The sequence below is a fragment of the Sapajus apella genome, unplaced genomic scaffold (assembly GCF_009761245.1).
Source record: "Sapajus apella isolate SASKATOON/1434 unplaced genomic scaffold, GSC_monkey_1.0 scaffold2, whole genome shotgun sequence".
In the NCBI taxonomy this organism is placed as follows: Eukaryota; Metazoa; Chordata; class Mammalia; order Primates; family Cebidae; genus Sapajus; species Sapajus apella.
The window spans coordinates 32,677,151-32,692,509 of NW_022436942.1; the positions used below are offsets into that span (position 1 = coordinate 32,677,151).

Below are 15,359 nucleotides of genomic sequence, written 5' to 3' on the forward strand. Positions count from 1 at the left end.
TTATATCCGAGCAAGTTGTTAGGAAAGTGCCACACTCTGAAATCTGATTGTGTGTCCTTTATTGCTGGTGACTGAGAGCCAGCTCATGCTCAAAATCTCTTGGCTCCAAGAAAGGGGTTTGATTTCCTTTTATATGTTGCTCAGGGTAAGGGGGCAAAGTGGAATTTTACAGAAGCAGAATAAACAAGTTCGGGGAGGAAGCTCCCATGATTGTTGATTAACTAGGGAGGGTATACAAGTGGTGCCCATGATTGCTGGTTACCAAGTGGGGCATTTGGTACTTTCCATACAGTCAATCAAAGGGGTATTCACAATAGCAAGTGTGCTTGTCACTCAGGATATGGTTACAACGGTTATATGTTTCTGCAGTTCTAAGCACAACATGATCCAGCACAGTGTGTCCCAGGTATGCACTCCAGGGAGAAATGACGAGGGAAGAAGCCAATGTAGAGTCAGTCAGACTCACATCTAAGGTGGAGTTAATTTGGTTCATCTCAATAGCAGAGAGGCAAAGGGAGATTGAAATTTTGTTGAACAAAATATAAAGGAAAGGAGAAAATATGTCTTTAAGGAAGGTCTGAAAGCATTAAAAATATTTTCTGAATTTAATTTCAGAAAAAAATGTCAGTGTATTCAAAAACAAGTGATCAAAGTGAAAAACAATAAAAAAAATTGGTAAATTTAAAATACAACCAATGAGCTGTTGGTATCTAAAATATTTCTGCTTCCTTTTTTGTACCATCCTAGATCTGATACTGAGAAAGCAACAACTGGATGCATTACACATAAGCTTATACATATTTACATAGTGTTTGTAGTATACTGTGTTAGAGCATGGAGGTAGAGGTTGAATGCAAAATGAAAGTAATTATTTTATGTTCACCCTGAAGTTTGAATACAAGTTATTTTGTTTGCTTTTCTCCATGGCTTATATATTTAAGTATAATGATCAGTATAAAATATATTCATTAGTAAGGACCAGTTCAAGAGGGGATAGTTTTCTGAGAGCTTCAGCCAAAGAGAGTTCTTAAATACAAAGTTTTATATTGGTTTATGAAATCGGAGTTTTGTGGGTTTTTAGATACCCAAATTGTTTCTAAGGCACTAAAATTGTCTTTTCAATGAACTACTTTATTGACTTGATCTTCATAACTTATGAGACTTATTTTCCTTGAGAGAAATAAAAAGAAAGCTTGCTCACACATTTTTCTCTCCTGAGATTTAACAGCTCTAATTAGGATAATAATCTCTCTTTACAGGAATTGCAAAGAAAATGGGGACAATGCAACTCCAAAAAAGTATTATTAAAATGTCAGCCTCAAAAAGCCACGTATTTTAAAGCATTCAGTTTGCTCATTTCAGCATTACTCCCTTGTATCCATCTTACTAATAGAACTGTCTTTGTGCCTCTTATTTATAGCCTTATAATAGAAGAAATATATATATATATATAAATGTGTTATTTTGTAGAATTACTATTTTAAATGAAAACTAACTAATAAATGAAAGATAAGTGATTTGCCAAAAACACCAATGATACGTAGGTATAATATCTTGAAGTTATTATTAATTTTGTTTCTGTTATCTAAGAGTTTACAAAAGAGATCTAAAAGTGTAATGTGTCAAGAAAAATAAATAAATAATATGTACTCTTGAAGAGCCTAATATAGGCAGGAGTCAGAAATGTAAAAGACCATTATAATAAGATATTGTAGCAGAAAATTATAGCAGTTGTTATGTAAGTATGGTCATTATAGCATCAGCTTTGAGAAAAACTTTATATAGTTGGGAAAAAAAGATGGATGATAAGTTTGTTGGATGAAATAGCACTCTTTCAGAATAAGAAGAAAAAAGTTTCACATTTTTGAGTATGTGAATGAAAGAAAGGAAACAAATGTAGTGATCACTTTTGATATAGAAGAGAGAGACAATATTAGGTTTCATAAGTAAGATTGGTTTGAATTAATCAGTTACAGATAAGATGACTATGTAGATGAAACTATTAGTATATATTGTGTAAAAACGTGGCTTTATAATTTAATCACTGTTAATTATTAACATTATTTTCTTCATAGTAGTGCATATTTATTTTATTAGTATAGTTGAAAAATTTGCAAGAAATATCAATTAGCTCAAAATAACTTTCTTTTAAAATAAAACATCTGCAGAAAACGGATTACTTTTTTACTGAGCAGTAGAAAGAATCATATTTTTGTGAGAAAGGTTTCGTTATTTTACTGGAGTAAATTATTATCTTTTTATAATACATATATTAGCTGTTTGGCTTTAGCTAAATATAATAAATGAAAAAAGCAATCTACATAAAGGAAAAGAGGCAACTTAAGTTTCATTAAATCCCAAAGTAAATATAAAAAATACAAAATTTGTATCCATTCAGAGTTTTCAGATATCTTGGTTTTTTTGGTCTACCATTCAAAAAATTTAATGATATGCCGGAGCCTAATGTCTTACATAACATCTTATTATTGATGTTTTTAAAATGTCTTTCTAGAGGTATTAATTGAACTGCAAGACAATTCACATCATAAATCTGTAATGATTAGTATGTTACCGGCAGAAAGAAGTATAGATTATATCCAATATTATATAACCAAAAATGGTGAGTCTCAGAGCTAATGCATGAAAAAGAAAGTTCATAATCTAAACTGTCAAGAATCCTTAGAATGTGTACATAAGCAAAATCAACCCATTATATTATTATATTTATATTAATACTGTTTGCTTATATTCATAAATTCCTGAAAATTTGTTTTTTATAAATTAGGATATATTTTATATTATAATTATGTGTTAATAACATATGATAAAGTATAACCTTAGTTACTTAGAAACACCTGTATTAGTAGTGGAGAGTCCTAGCACATATATATATATGTGTATGTATGTGTGTGTGTGTGTATATATATATATATATAATCTGTGAAACTTTCATTAGTTAAACATTCATTCATTAAATGAATTGTTTGTAAGATGAATGTTTCTTGAAAGGTTGAAGATTTTCATCTTCAATGATTGAAGACACTAATGAAACAAATTCGGAGGTAATTTTGAGTAAAAATTTCAGCCTTCTCCTTTGATACAGCAACCAGTGTATGCTTTCTCATGGAAAGTATACTTAAATAAGAATGTATTGAAAGACACCAGCCAAGTTGAATGGCATGGGTTTCATATTGCATTTCACTTCTGGTTGATATTTTACTCACTGTTTGCTAAGTAGATAGTCCCCTTCTTTGTTGTCACATTAATTTCCTTCTATAAAATTTACTAAACAACCCCCTTGATGTAAGCCTGAATTTTTAAAAATAACTTATATTTTCTTTGTAAAGAAATATATACACATAATCTCAGCACCAAGGTACCAAATGGCATACATTGCGAAATAAATTTTCCTTTCATTTGCTTTACCTTATTTATTTGTTGTCACTTATCTATATTTTCAAAAATATACTTGGTATATACACGTAATTCTTAGTTTTGGTTGTTTTCTTTTACTTTAAAACAAATGCTAGACCACAAGTCTCTCTATTTTGCATTTTAAGTGATTTTTGGAAATTATTCATAACTGTGTAAAAAGTTTTATTTTAATTACTTGAATATTAAATATTAAAATATTAAATTGTATAGATATAATCCCTTAACTAATCAGTAGTTTGGTTTATTTAAAGTACATATTCTTAATTCTATCATCCATTTTTATTTTTTTTTAATTGAGGCATACTTTACATATAGCAGTGAACTGTACTGTAGCTGAGATTTTTGATATATATATATATATATATATATATTATTATTTCTATTTTTTGAAAGATATTATTTTTATTTCTGTGTGTGTCTGTGTGTGTGTGTGTGTGTGTGTGTGCGCACACATGTACAAGCATATATTGCTTTTAATGATCTGGAAAGTTAAATTTTCAGTATTATGTAATTCCTGTTACAATGCTTCATAATGAATTACCCAAAAATTAGTGGCATAGCACAACCCTTTTATTATACTTAGAGTTTCTGTAGGTCAGAAATTTGAGTGCAACAAACCACAATGACAACTTTCTGTGCTGCATTGTCTCCTGTGGGAACACTCTATGGTAGGGTAGAAACATTTTGAGGTGTCCATACCCACATCTGGTGATTGATGTGGGTTGCTGACTGAGACCCCAGTTCTACCCGTGGACTAAAACAACTACTTGCTCGTCATTTCATCTTCTGGTTAAAGCATTGGGCCTAATACATAATATAAACCTAACGAATACTTCTTGAACTGTTGTTTTATGGTAATATTGGGGTTCAGGGGTTCAGGGTGCCCTCAGCTCCCCTGAGAAGATGTTTCTCCAGGTTCCTGGTCTCCGCCCTCTCAAGGATGAGAGAGGGGACCATGGCGCATTGGACAGTAAATGCCGGACTCAAAAGTGTTTGTAGAAAGTGATTTCTTTAGAGAGAGAAAAAGGAGGAGAGAGAAATGGCTAACTCTCACACTGTGTGAGAGAAAAAAAGCCACTCTGACCCTGAGAAGGGTTCCCAGAGGGGGAAAACCAGAGAAGGAAAGTTCCTCTCACACCGAGTAAGAGAATCCAGAAAGAAGGAATCCAGGAGAGGAAAGCATCTTCCACACTGAGTAGAAGGGTATGGAGAAAGACGGAGTTTAGGAGGGGAAGACAGGCTTCCACAAGACAGTGTGGAAGGGGATTCCAGAGAGGAAATCCAGGATAGAGAAAAATGGCTTCCATGAGAGAGTTCATGGAAGGGGATCCAAACAGGGAGTCCAAAGGGGTGTGGAAGAAGGGGACTTTTAACCTAGGAGGAACCCCCACCCTTTCTAAGACCCCAGGCCAATGAAAGGAGTTCCTTAGAACTTCCCCTGGAGTGATTGACTTTTTGTTTCTTCCTGTGCCCATGAAATTTAAACATAAACCATTAAATCTCCCAGATGGAAAGAGATGGGTGGGGGGCATGGTGCTGGGAAACTTTTGCCCTTAAAACTATGCCCCCTTGTGGACCTGGAAAGAGAACACAGCCCCTCAATATGACATCTACCTAATTTATAAATGAAAACATTGATTATATTTATATTTTGAAAATAACCTGTTTAATTATATTAAGTTAATAATGATGTTGTAAATATTTTTTTATTAATGTATTTCATTTTCACCTTCATTTTCAGTGAGGAATCATTACAAGTCATTCAGTTATAAAAATCAGTCCAGGTCTCTAGCTACATAATTATCAGCTGTTTTTGTTTGCATAGATATATAGTTGGTTTTTCCAGTGTTGTCATAAAGATATCTTATCAGTGTTATATTATTCAGTAAATATTTATCAAAACATATGAATGTAATTCATGTTTCAGCTCTTTCTGAGTAATACAAAAGTTGTAATACAAAAGATCCTATTCTCAAGAAGTGCAAAGCATGGTAAGAAATAAGGATGTTACTCCTTTAATACATTTTGTTTTCAATTTAAAAATATAATAAAGCCAAAATTACAAATCATCTACCATCCTAACAGCTACACATAACCACAACAAATGTTTTATAATGTTATCTCCCAGGTATATTTCCCTGTAATAATGTAGCAAAAAATAGTAGAGTAGATTATAGCATAGTTTTGAAACCAATGAAATAGTTGAGGAAATTTATCTATTTAAATTTCGTTATTGACATGTTCAAAATAGGGGGAAAATCTTACCTACTGTACAAAGAAATTAGCACAATGTTTCAGTCATAAAAAACACTGTAAAATAGTTTTTGATATCCTCAGGCTAGACTTTCATCCAGAGTTCATAAACACTATAATTTGTTTAATCATTCTTCTGTTAAAAATTTTATATTTTTCCTATGTTTTGTTTTCCTGGGTATTTTGTATTGGTTTTAAGGGGCGAGCTTATTTTTTATTTTTATTTTTTATTTTAGACAGAGTCTCGCCCTGTTACAGGCTGGAGTGCAATGGCACCATCTCGGCTCACTGCAACATCCTTCTCCCTGGTTCAAATGATTCCCCTGCCTCAGCCTCCTGAGTAGCTAGAATTACAGGTGCACACCACTATGCCCAGGTAATTTTTTGTGTCTTTAGTAGAGACGGGGTTTCACCATGTTGGCCAGGCTAGTCTTGAATTCCTGACTTTGTGATCCACCCACCTCGGCATCCCAAAGATCCCAAAGTGCTGGGATTACAGGCATAAACCACCACACCCAACTAGTGGGGGGATTCTTTTTACAAGTAATATGTACATTTATACATAGGCCAACATCTTTACCATAAAATTTTGGAAGAAAAATGATTGAATAAGATGCTTTTTAATTAATTAGTTTTTAAAAATGTTCTTTGTATTTGCTATAGATACCGTTTGTTTTCTTGGTTTGTTGTTTTAATTTCTTTAGTTCATGGGCCTTTTTAAATATATTTTTTAGTTTTATTTGTTTATTTCATTCTTGTTCTCTTTGAAAGGACTAATAGTGTAAGAGTTTTGATTCTGTCATTATATAATGTCAATTTTTATTGTTAATTATTCAAGTTTGTTGAAGATCAAATAGTTGTACATGTGTGACCTTATTTCTGGGTTCTCTTTTCTGTTCCATTGGTCTATGTGTTTGTTATTGTACCAGTGCTATGTTGATTTGGTTACTGTAGCTCAATAGTATAGTTTGAAGTTCAGTAGTATAATGCCTCTCACTTGTTCCTTTTTGCTTATGATTACCTTTGAAGCCCACTTGATTGTGGTGTCTATGCTTTTTGATGTGCTGCTGGATTTGGGTTGCCAGTATTTTGTTGAGGATTTTTGAATTGATATTCGTCAAAGGTATTAGCTTGAAGTTTATTTTTTTGTTGTTGTATCTCTGCTATTTTTTGGCATCAGTGTGATGTTGACTTCATAGAATGAGTTAGGGAAAAAATTATTCCTCTTCAATTTTTTGGAATAGTTTCAATAGAAATGGTACCAGCTCTTCTTTATACATCTGGTATAATTCAGCTATGAAGCTGACTGGTCTTGGGCTTTATTTTGTTGGTGCACTGATAGGGTTTGGCTATGTCCCCACCCAAATCTCATCTTGAATCATAATTCCCATATGTCATGGTAGGAACTCTGTTTGAGATAAATGAATCTTGGGGGTGGCTTTTTCCCCATGCTACTCTCATGGTAGTTAATAAATCTCATGAAATATGATGGTTGTATAAGGGAAGTTCCCCTGCACATGCACTCTTGCCTGCTGCCATGTAAGACAAGACTTTGCTCCTTCTTCTTCCACCTAGATTGTAAGGCCTCTCCAGCCATGTAGAACTGTGAGGTTATTAAACCTCTTTTTCTTCATAAATTACACAGTCTCACATATGTCTTTATTAGCAGCATGAAAACAGAAAAATACAGTAAATTGGTACCAGTAGAATGGGATGCTGCTGTATAGATACCCAAAAATGTGAAAGAGACTATGGAACTAGGTAAAATGTGGAGGCTGGAACGGTTTGGAGGGCTCATAAAAGGACAGAAAAATGTGCGAAAGTTTGGAACTTCTTAGAGATGTGGAAGGCTCAGAACACAGGAAGATGTGGGAAAGTTTAGAAAAACCTAGAGGCTTGTTGAATGACTTTGACAAAAAAGCTGATAGTAATATGACCATAAAGTCCAGGCTAAAGTTATCTGTGATGAAAATGTTGAACTTGTTGGGAACTGAAAGAAAGGTGACTTGCTATGCTTTAGCAAAGAGACTAGTGGCATCTTGTCCATGTCCTAGAGGTCTGTTGAATTATGAACTTGAGAGAGATGATTTAGGGTATTTGGTGTAAGAAATTTCTAAGTGGCAAAGCATTCAAGAGGAAACAGAGCATTAAAGTTTGAAATATTTGCAGCCCTAGAGTGAGATAGAAAAGAAAACCACATTTTGGGAAAAAAATTTAAGTCAAGCCAGATGGAAAATTTGTATAAATAATGACAATACAAATGTCAATTACTAGGACAATGGGGAAAATGGGAAAATATTTCCAGGGCATGTCAGAGACCTTTTCAGCAGCCCTCCCATCACAGGCCCAGAGGTCTAGGAAGGAAAAGTGGTTTCTTGGGGTGTTCCCAGGGTCCCCTTGCTATGTGAAGTCTAGGGACTTGGTGCCCTGTGTCGCAGATGCTCCAACCATGACTGAAAAGTGACAATATACAGCTCAGGTGTGGTTTTAGAGGGCACAAGCCCCAAATCTTGGCAGCTTACATGTGGTGTTAAGCCTCTGAGGTTTGGGAAACCCTACTTAGATTTCAGGGGATGTATGGAAACAGCTGGTTGTCCAGGCAGAAGTTTGTTGCAGGGGGTAGGGCTTTCATGGAAAACCTCTGCTAGGGAAGTGCAGAAGAGAAATATGGGATTGAAACCCCACACAGAGTCCCTACTGGGGCACTACCTAGTGGAGCTGTGAGAAGAGCTCATGATGATACAAGAGGTATGATCTCATGGCCTCAAGCAGTTCTGCTCCTGTGAATCAGCTACTTTCACCAGCTGGCATTAAGTGTCTGTGGCAGACCTCTGACATGCCCTACAGACATTTTCCCCATTGTCTTGAGAATTAACATTTGGCTCCTTATTACTTATGCAGATTTCTGCAGCAGGCTTGAATTTCTCCTCGGAAAATGGGTTGTTCTTTTTTATTGCATTGTCATGCTACCAATTTTCTGAGCTATTATGCTCTGTTTTTCTTATAAAACTGAATGCCTTTAACAGCACCGAAGTCACCTCTTGAATGCTTTATTACTTAGAAATTTCTTCTGCCAAATATTCTAAATCATCTCTCTCAATTTCAAAGTTTCACAAATCTCTAGGGCAGAAGCAAAATGCAACCAGTCTCTTTGCTAAAACATAACAAGGGGCACCTTTGCTTTAGTTCCCAAAAAGTTCTTTGTTTTTATCTGAGACCACCTCAGTATGGATTTTATTATTCGTATCAATATCAGCATTTTTGTCAAAACCATGCAACAAGTCTCTAGGAAGTTCCAAACTTTCCCACATTTTCTTGTCTTCTTCGAGTCCTCCAAATTGTTCCAATGTATGTCTGTTACCCAGTTCCAAAATTGCTTGCACATTTTCAGTTATCTTTTCAGCAACACCTCACTCTACTGGTACCAATTTACTGTATTAGTATCCTATCACACTGCTAATAAAACATACTAGAGATTGGGTAATTTACAAAAGAAAGAGGTTTAACTGAACTCACAGTTGCATGTTGCTGGGGAAGCCTCACAATCATGACAGAAGGCAAGAAGGAAAAAGTCACATATTATGTTGGTGGTGGCAGGCAAAGAAAGGAGAGATTGTGCAGGGAAGCTCCCTTTTTTAAGACCATTAGATCTCCTAAGACTCATTCACTATCTCGAATACAATGTGGAAAAGACCCACCTCTATAATTCAATCACCTCCACTGGTTTCCTCCCACAACACATTGGAAATATGGGAGTTGCAATTCAAGATTAGATTTGAATGGAGACACAGACAAACCATACCATTCAATTCATATTTGCAAAGTTTGTTTTTTGTTGTTGTTGTTTTGTTTTTTTTGGGGGGGTACTTTAGGTTCTGGAGTACATGTTCAGATTGTGCAGGGTTATTGCATAGATACACACATGATAATGTGTTTTGCTGCCTCCATCCCCCCTTCATATATATCTGACGTTTCTCCCCATGTTATCTGTCCCCAACTTCCCCATCCCATGCTGTCCCTCCCCTACCAATCCCAACAAAACCCAGGATGTGATGCTCCCCTCCCTGTATCCATGTTTTCCCATTGTTCAACATCCAACTATGAGTGAGAATATGCAGTATTTGATTTTCTGTTCTTAGGTCAGTTTGCTGAGAATGATGGTTTCCAGGTTCATCCACGTACCTACAAAAGACATGAACGCATTGTTTATCATGGCTGCATAGTATTCCATGGTGTATATGTGCCACATTCCCTGTCCAGTCTATCATTGATGGGCATTTGTGTTGGTTACAGGTGTTTGATATTGTAAACATTGTGCAATGAGCATACATATTCATATGTCTTTATAATACAACCACTTATAATCCTTTGGATATATACCCAGTAATAAGATTGCTGGATCAAATCGAATTTCTTTTTACAGGTCCTTGAGGAATCGCCACACCATCTGCCACAATGGTTGAAATAATTTACACTCCCACCAACAGTGTAAAAGTGTTGCTATTTCTCCATATCCTCTCTAGCATCTGTTGTCTCCAGATTTTTTAATCATCACCATTCTAACTGACGTGAGATGGTAATCTCAATGTGGTTTTGATTTGCATTTCTCTAATGACCAGTGATGATGAGCATTTTTTCATATGTTTGTTGGACTCATATATGTCTTCTTTTGAAATGTGTCTGCTCATACCCTTCACCAACTTTTGAATGGGTTTGTTTGTTTGTTTGTTTGTTTTCTTGTAAATCTGTTTTAGATCTTTGTAGATCCTGGATATTATCCCTTTGTCAGATGGGTAGATTGCAAAATTTTTTTCCCATTCTGTTGGTTGCTGGTTCACTCTAATGACTGTTTCTTTTGCTGTACAGAAGCTTTTGAGTTTAATTAGATCCCATTTGTCTGTTTTGGCTTTTGTTGCCAATGCTTTTAGTGTTTTAGTCATAAAATCCTTGCCTATGCCTATGGCCTGAATGGTTTTGCCTAGGTTTTCTTCTAGGGTTTTTTGGTGTTAGGTCTTATGTTAAGTCTTTAAGCTATCTGGAGTTAATTTTAGTATAAGGTGTCAGGAAGGGGTCCAGGTTCTGTTTTCTGTTTAGGTTTTATGTTTAAGTCTTTAATTCATCTGGAGTTAATTTAAGTGTAAGGTGTCAGGAAGGGTCCAGTTTCTGTTTTCTGCACATGGCTAGCCAGTTTTCCCAGCACCATTTATTAAACAGGGAATTCTTTCTCCATTGCTTGTTTTTGTCTGATATGTCAAAGATCAGATGGTTGCAGATGTTTAGCTTTACCTCTGAGGCCTCTGTTCTCTTCCATTGGTCTATATCTCTTTATTGGTACCAGTACCATGCTGTTCTGATTACTGTAGCCTTGTAGTATACTTTGAAGTCAGGTAGCATGATGCCTCCAACTTTGTTCTTTTTGCTTAGGATTATCTTGTCTATGTGGGCTGTCTTTTGGTTTCATATGAAGTTTAAGGTGTTGTTTTTTTTTTTTTTTTTTCCAGTTCTGTGAAGAGGGCCATAGGTAGCTTGATGGGGATAGTGTTGAATCTATAAATTAGTTTGAGCAGTATGGCCATTTCCACAATATTGATTCTTCCTAACCATGAGCATGGAATGCTTTTCCATCTGTTTGTGTCCTCTTTCTTTTCCTTGAGCAGTGGTTTGTAGTTCTCCTTGAAGAGGTGCTTTACATCCTTTGTTAATTGTATTCCTAGGTATTTTGTTCTCCTTGTATCAATTGTGAATGGGAGTTCACTCTTTTTTTTTTTTTTTTTTTTTGGCTGGAAAAGGAGGTTTATTTGTATGTGTTGAATTCCCACAGCAGATGAAGGATAAATAGCTAATTCCAGCCTCAGCTGAGTCTACCCACAAGGTGGGTGGTAAAATCTGTTCTCATTTAGATAGCTTTTGAGAAGAGGTAGAGGGGGGTTGAGTTCACTCTTGATTTGGCTCTCTGTTAGTCTGTTATTGGTGTATAGGAATGCTTGTGATTTCTGCACATTGATTTTGTATCCTGAGACTTTGCTGAGGTTGCTTATCAGCTTCAGGAGAGTTTGGGCTGAGATGATGGTATCTTCTAAATATACAATCATGCCATCTGCAAATAGAGACAATTTGACTTCCTTCTTTTGTAATTGAATACCTTTTTTTCTTTTTCTTTCCTGATTGCTCTGGCTAGAACTTCCTGTACTATACTGCATAGGAGTGGTGAGAGAGGGCATCCTTGTCTAGTTCCAGATTTCAAAGGGAATGCTTCCAGTTTTTGCCCATTCAGTATGATATTGGCTGTGGTTTTGTCATAAATAGATTTTATTATCTTGAGATATGTTCCATTGATACCTAGTTTATTGAGAGTTTTTAGCATAAAGGGCTGTTGAATTTTATCAGAGGCCTTCTCTGCATCTATTGAGATAATCATGTGGTTTTTGTCTTTGGTTCTGTTAATATGATGATTTATGTTCTTACACTTGTGTATGTTGAACCAGGCTTGCATCAGGATGATGTTGGTCTCATAAAATGATTTGGGAAGGATTTCCTCTTTTTTTGTTGTTTGGAATAGTTTTAGAAGGACTGCTACCAGCTCCTCCTGTATGTCTGGTAGAATTTAGCTGTCAACCTATCTGGACGTGGGCTTTTTTTGACTGGTAGGCTATTAATTCCTGCCTCAACTTCAGCCCTTGTTATTGTTCTATTCAGGGTTTCAAATTCTTCCTGGTTTAGGCTTGGGAGGGTGCAAGTATCCAGGAATTTATCCATTTCTTCTGGGTTTACTGGTTTATGTCCACAGAGTTGTTTGTAATAATCTCTGATGGTAGTTTGTATTTCTGTTGAATCAGCGTGATAACTCCTTTTTCAATTTTTATTGCATCTATTTTATTCTTCTTTCTTTTCTTTTTCATTAATCTGGCTAGTGGTCTGTCTATTTTGTTTATCTTTTCAAAAAACCAGCTCCTGGATTTATTGATTTTTCTGAACGGTGTTTTGTATCTCTTTCTCCTTGAGTTCTGATCTGATGTTAGTTTTTTCTTGTCTTCTGCTTGCTTTTGAGTTGTTTTGATCTTGCACCTCTAAAAATTTCAATTTTGATGATAGGGTATCAATTTTAGATCTTTACTTGCTTCTCATGTGGGCATTTATTACTATAAATTTCCCTCTAGACACTGCTTTAAATGTGTCCCATGGATTCTGGTACATCGTGTCTTTCTTCTTGTTGATTTTGAAGAATACCTTTATTTTTGCTTTCATTTCATTGTTTATCCAGCCGACATTCAGGGGCCAGTTGTTCAGTTGCAATGAAATTGTGCAGTTCTGAGTTAGTTTCTTGATTTTAGTTCTAATTTGATTGCACTGTGGTCTGAGAGACTGTTTGCCATGATTTCCATTCTTCTGCATTTGCTGAGGAGTGATTTACTTCCAATTACATGGTCAATTTTAGAGTAGATGTGATGTGTTGCTGAGAAGAGTGTATAATCTATGGATTTGGGGTGGAGAGTTCTGTAGATGTCTACTAGGTCCATTTGGTCCAGATTTGAGTTCAACTCCTGGAAATTTTTGTTGATTTTCTGTCTTGTCGATCTGTCTAATATTGAGAGTGGAGTGTTAAAGTCTCCCACCATTATTGTGTGGGAGTCTAAGTCTCTTTGTAGGTCATTAAGAAGTTGCTTTATATAGCTGGGTGCTCCTGTATTGGGTGCATATATATTTACTATAGTTAGCACTTCTTGTTGAATTGATTTTTTTTTAACTATTATGTAATTGCCCTTCTTTGTCCCTTTTGATCCTTTTTGGTTTAAATTCTATTTTAACAGAGACTATGCCTGTACTCCTGCTATTTTTTTTTTCTCTCCATTTGCTTGGTAAATCTTCCTCCATCCCTTTATTTTGAGCCTATGTCTGTCCTGGAATGTTAGATGGGTTTCCTGCATAGAGCACACTGATGGATCTTGACTTTTTATTCAATTTGCCTGTCCATGTCTTTTGATTGGGGCATTTAGCCCATTTACATTTAACATTAATATTGTTTTATGTGAATTTTATCCTCCAATTTTGATGCTAGCTGGTTGTTTTTCCCATTAGTTGATGCAGTTTCTTCATTGTGTCAATGTTCTTTACCATTTGGTATGTTTTTGGAGTGCCTGGTTCGGGTTGTTACTTTCCACGTTTAGTGTTTCTTTCAGGAGCTCTTGTAAGGCAGGCCTGGTGGTGACAAAATCTCTCAGAAATTGCTTGTTTGTAAAGGATTTTATTTCTCCTTCACTTATGAAGCAGAGTTTGGCTGGATATGAAATTCTTGGTTGAAAGTTATTTTCTATAAGATATTAAATATTGGCCCCCACTCTCTTCTGGCTTGTAGGATTTCTGCCGAGAGATCCACTGTGAGTCTGACGGACTTCCCTTTGTGGGTAACCTGACCTTTCCCTCTGGCTGCCCTTAGCATTTTTCCTTCATTCCAACCCTGGTGAATCTGACGATTGTGTGCCTTGGGGTTTCTCCTCTTGAGGAATATCTTTGTGGTGGTCTCTATTTCCTGGACTTGAATGTTGGCCAGCCTTACTATGTTGGGGAAATTCTCCTGGATAATATCCTGAATAGTGTTTTCCAGCTTGGAGTCATTCTCTCTGTCACTTTCAGGTACATCTATCAAATGTAGATTAGGTCTTTACACATGATCCCATATTTCTTGGAGTCCTTGTTCATTTCTTTTCACTCTTTTTTCTCTAATCTTGCCTTCTTATTTTATTTCATTGAGTTGAACTTCAATCTCTCATATCCTTTCTTCTGCCTGGTCGATTTGGCTATTGAAACTTGTGTATGCCTTGCAAAGTTCTAGTGTGGTGTTTTTCAGCTCCATCAAGTTGTTTATATTCTTCTCTAAGCTGTTTATTCTCGTTAGCATTTCATCTAACCTTTTTTCAATGTTCTCAGTTTCTTTGCATTTGGTTAGAACATGCTCTTTTATCTCATAGTAGTTTGTTATTACCCACCTTCTGAAGCCTGTTTCTGTCAATTCATCAGACTCATTCACCATCCAGCTTTGTTCTCTTGCTGGTGAGGAGTTGTGATTTCTCTGAGGAGGACAGGCGTTCTAGTTTTTGGTGCTTTCATCCTTTTTGCACTGGTTTCTTCCCATCTTCATGGATTTATCTACCTGTTGTCCTTTGTAGTTGATGACTTTTGGATGGGACCTCTGAGTGGACATCATTTTTGTTGATGTTGAAGCTATTTCTTCTATTTTTTAGTTTTCCTTCTAACAGTCAGGCCCCTCTGCTGCAGGACTGCTGGAGGTCTACTGCAGACCCTGCTTACCTGGGGATCACCCATAGGGGCTGCAGAATAGTAAGGGTTGCTGTCAGTTTCTTCTTCTGTTATTTTATCCCAGAAGACTACCCACCAGATGTCAGCCTGAGCTCTCCTTTATGAGGCATCTCTTTAGATATACAGGGGTTAGGACCTGCTTGAGGAGACAGTGTGTACCTTATAGGAGCTCAAGTGCTGTACTGGGAGCTCTGCTGTTCTGTTGAGAGCTGCTGGGCAGGTACGTTTAAATCTGCAGTAGAAGAACTCGTAACTGCCTCTTTTCCAAGGTGCTCTGTCTTGGGAAATTGGGGCTTTATTTTTAAGTTCCCAATGTGCTGCTGCCTTTTTACAGATGCCTTGCCCAGCAAGGAGGT

At 36.1% G+C, this 15,359-nt stretch overlaps 1 long non-coding RNA gene across 1 annotated transcript; it reads right to left on the reverse strand.

Annotated features, from left to right (window-relative positions):
- Positions 1-6,543: 6,543 nt before the first annotated feature.
- Positions 6,544-11,100, reverse strand: LOC116563247. Its single transcript, XR_004274300.1, has 4 exons — positions 11,065-11,100; positions 8,274-8,275; positions 7,212-7,217; positions 6,544-6,642 (listed from the first exon to the last, which is right to left on the reverse strand). It is a non-coding gene; the product is annotated as an uncharacterized LOC116563247 (long non-coding RNA).
- Between the last annotated feature and the right edge of the window lie 4,259 nt (positions 11,101-15,359).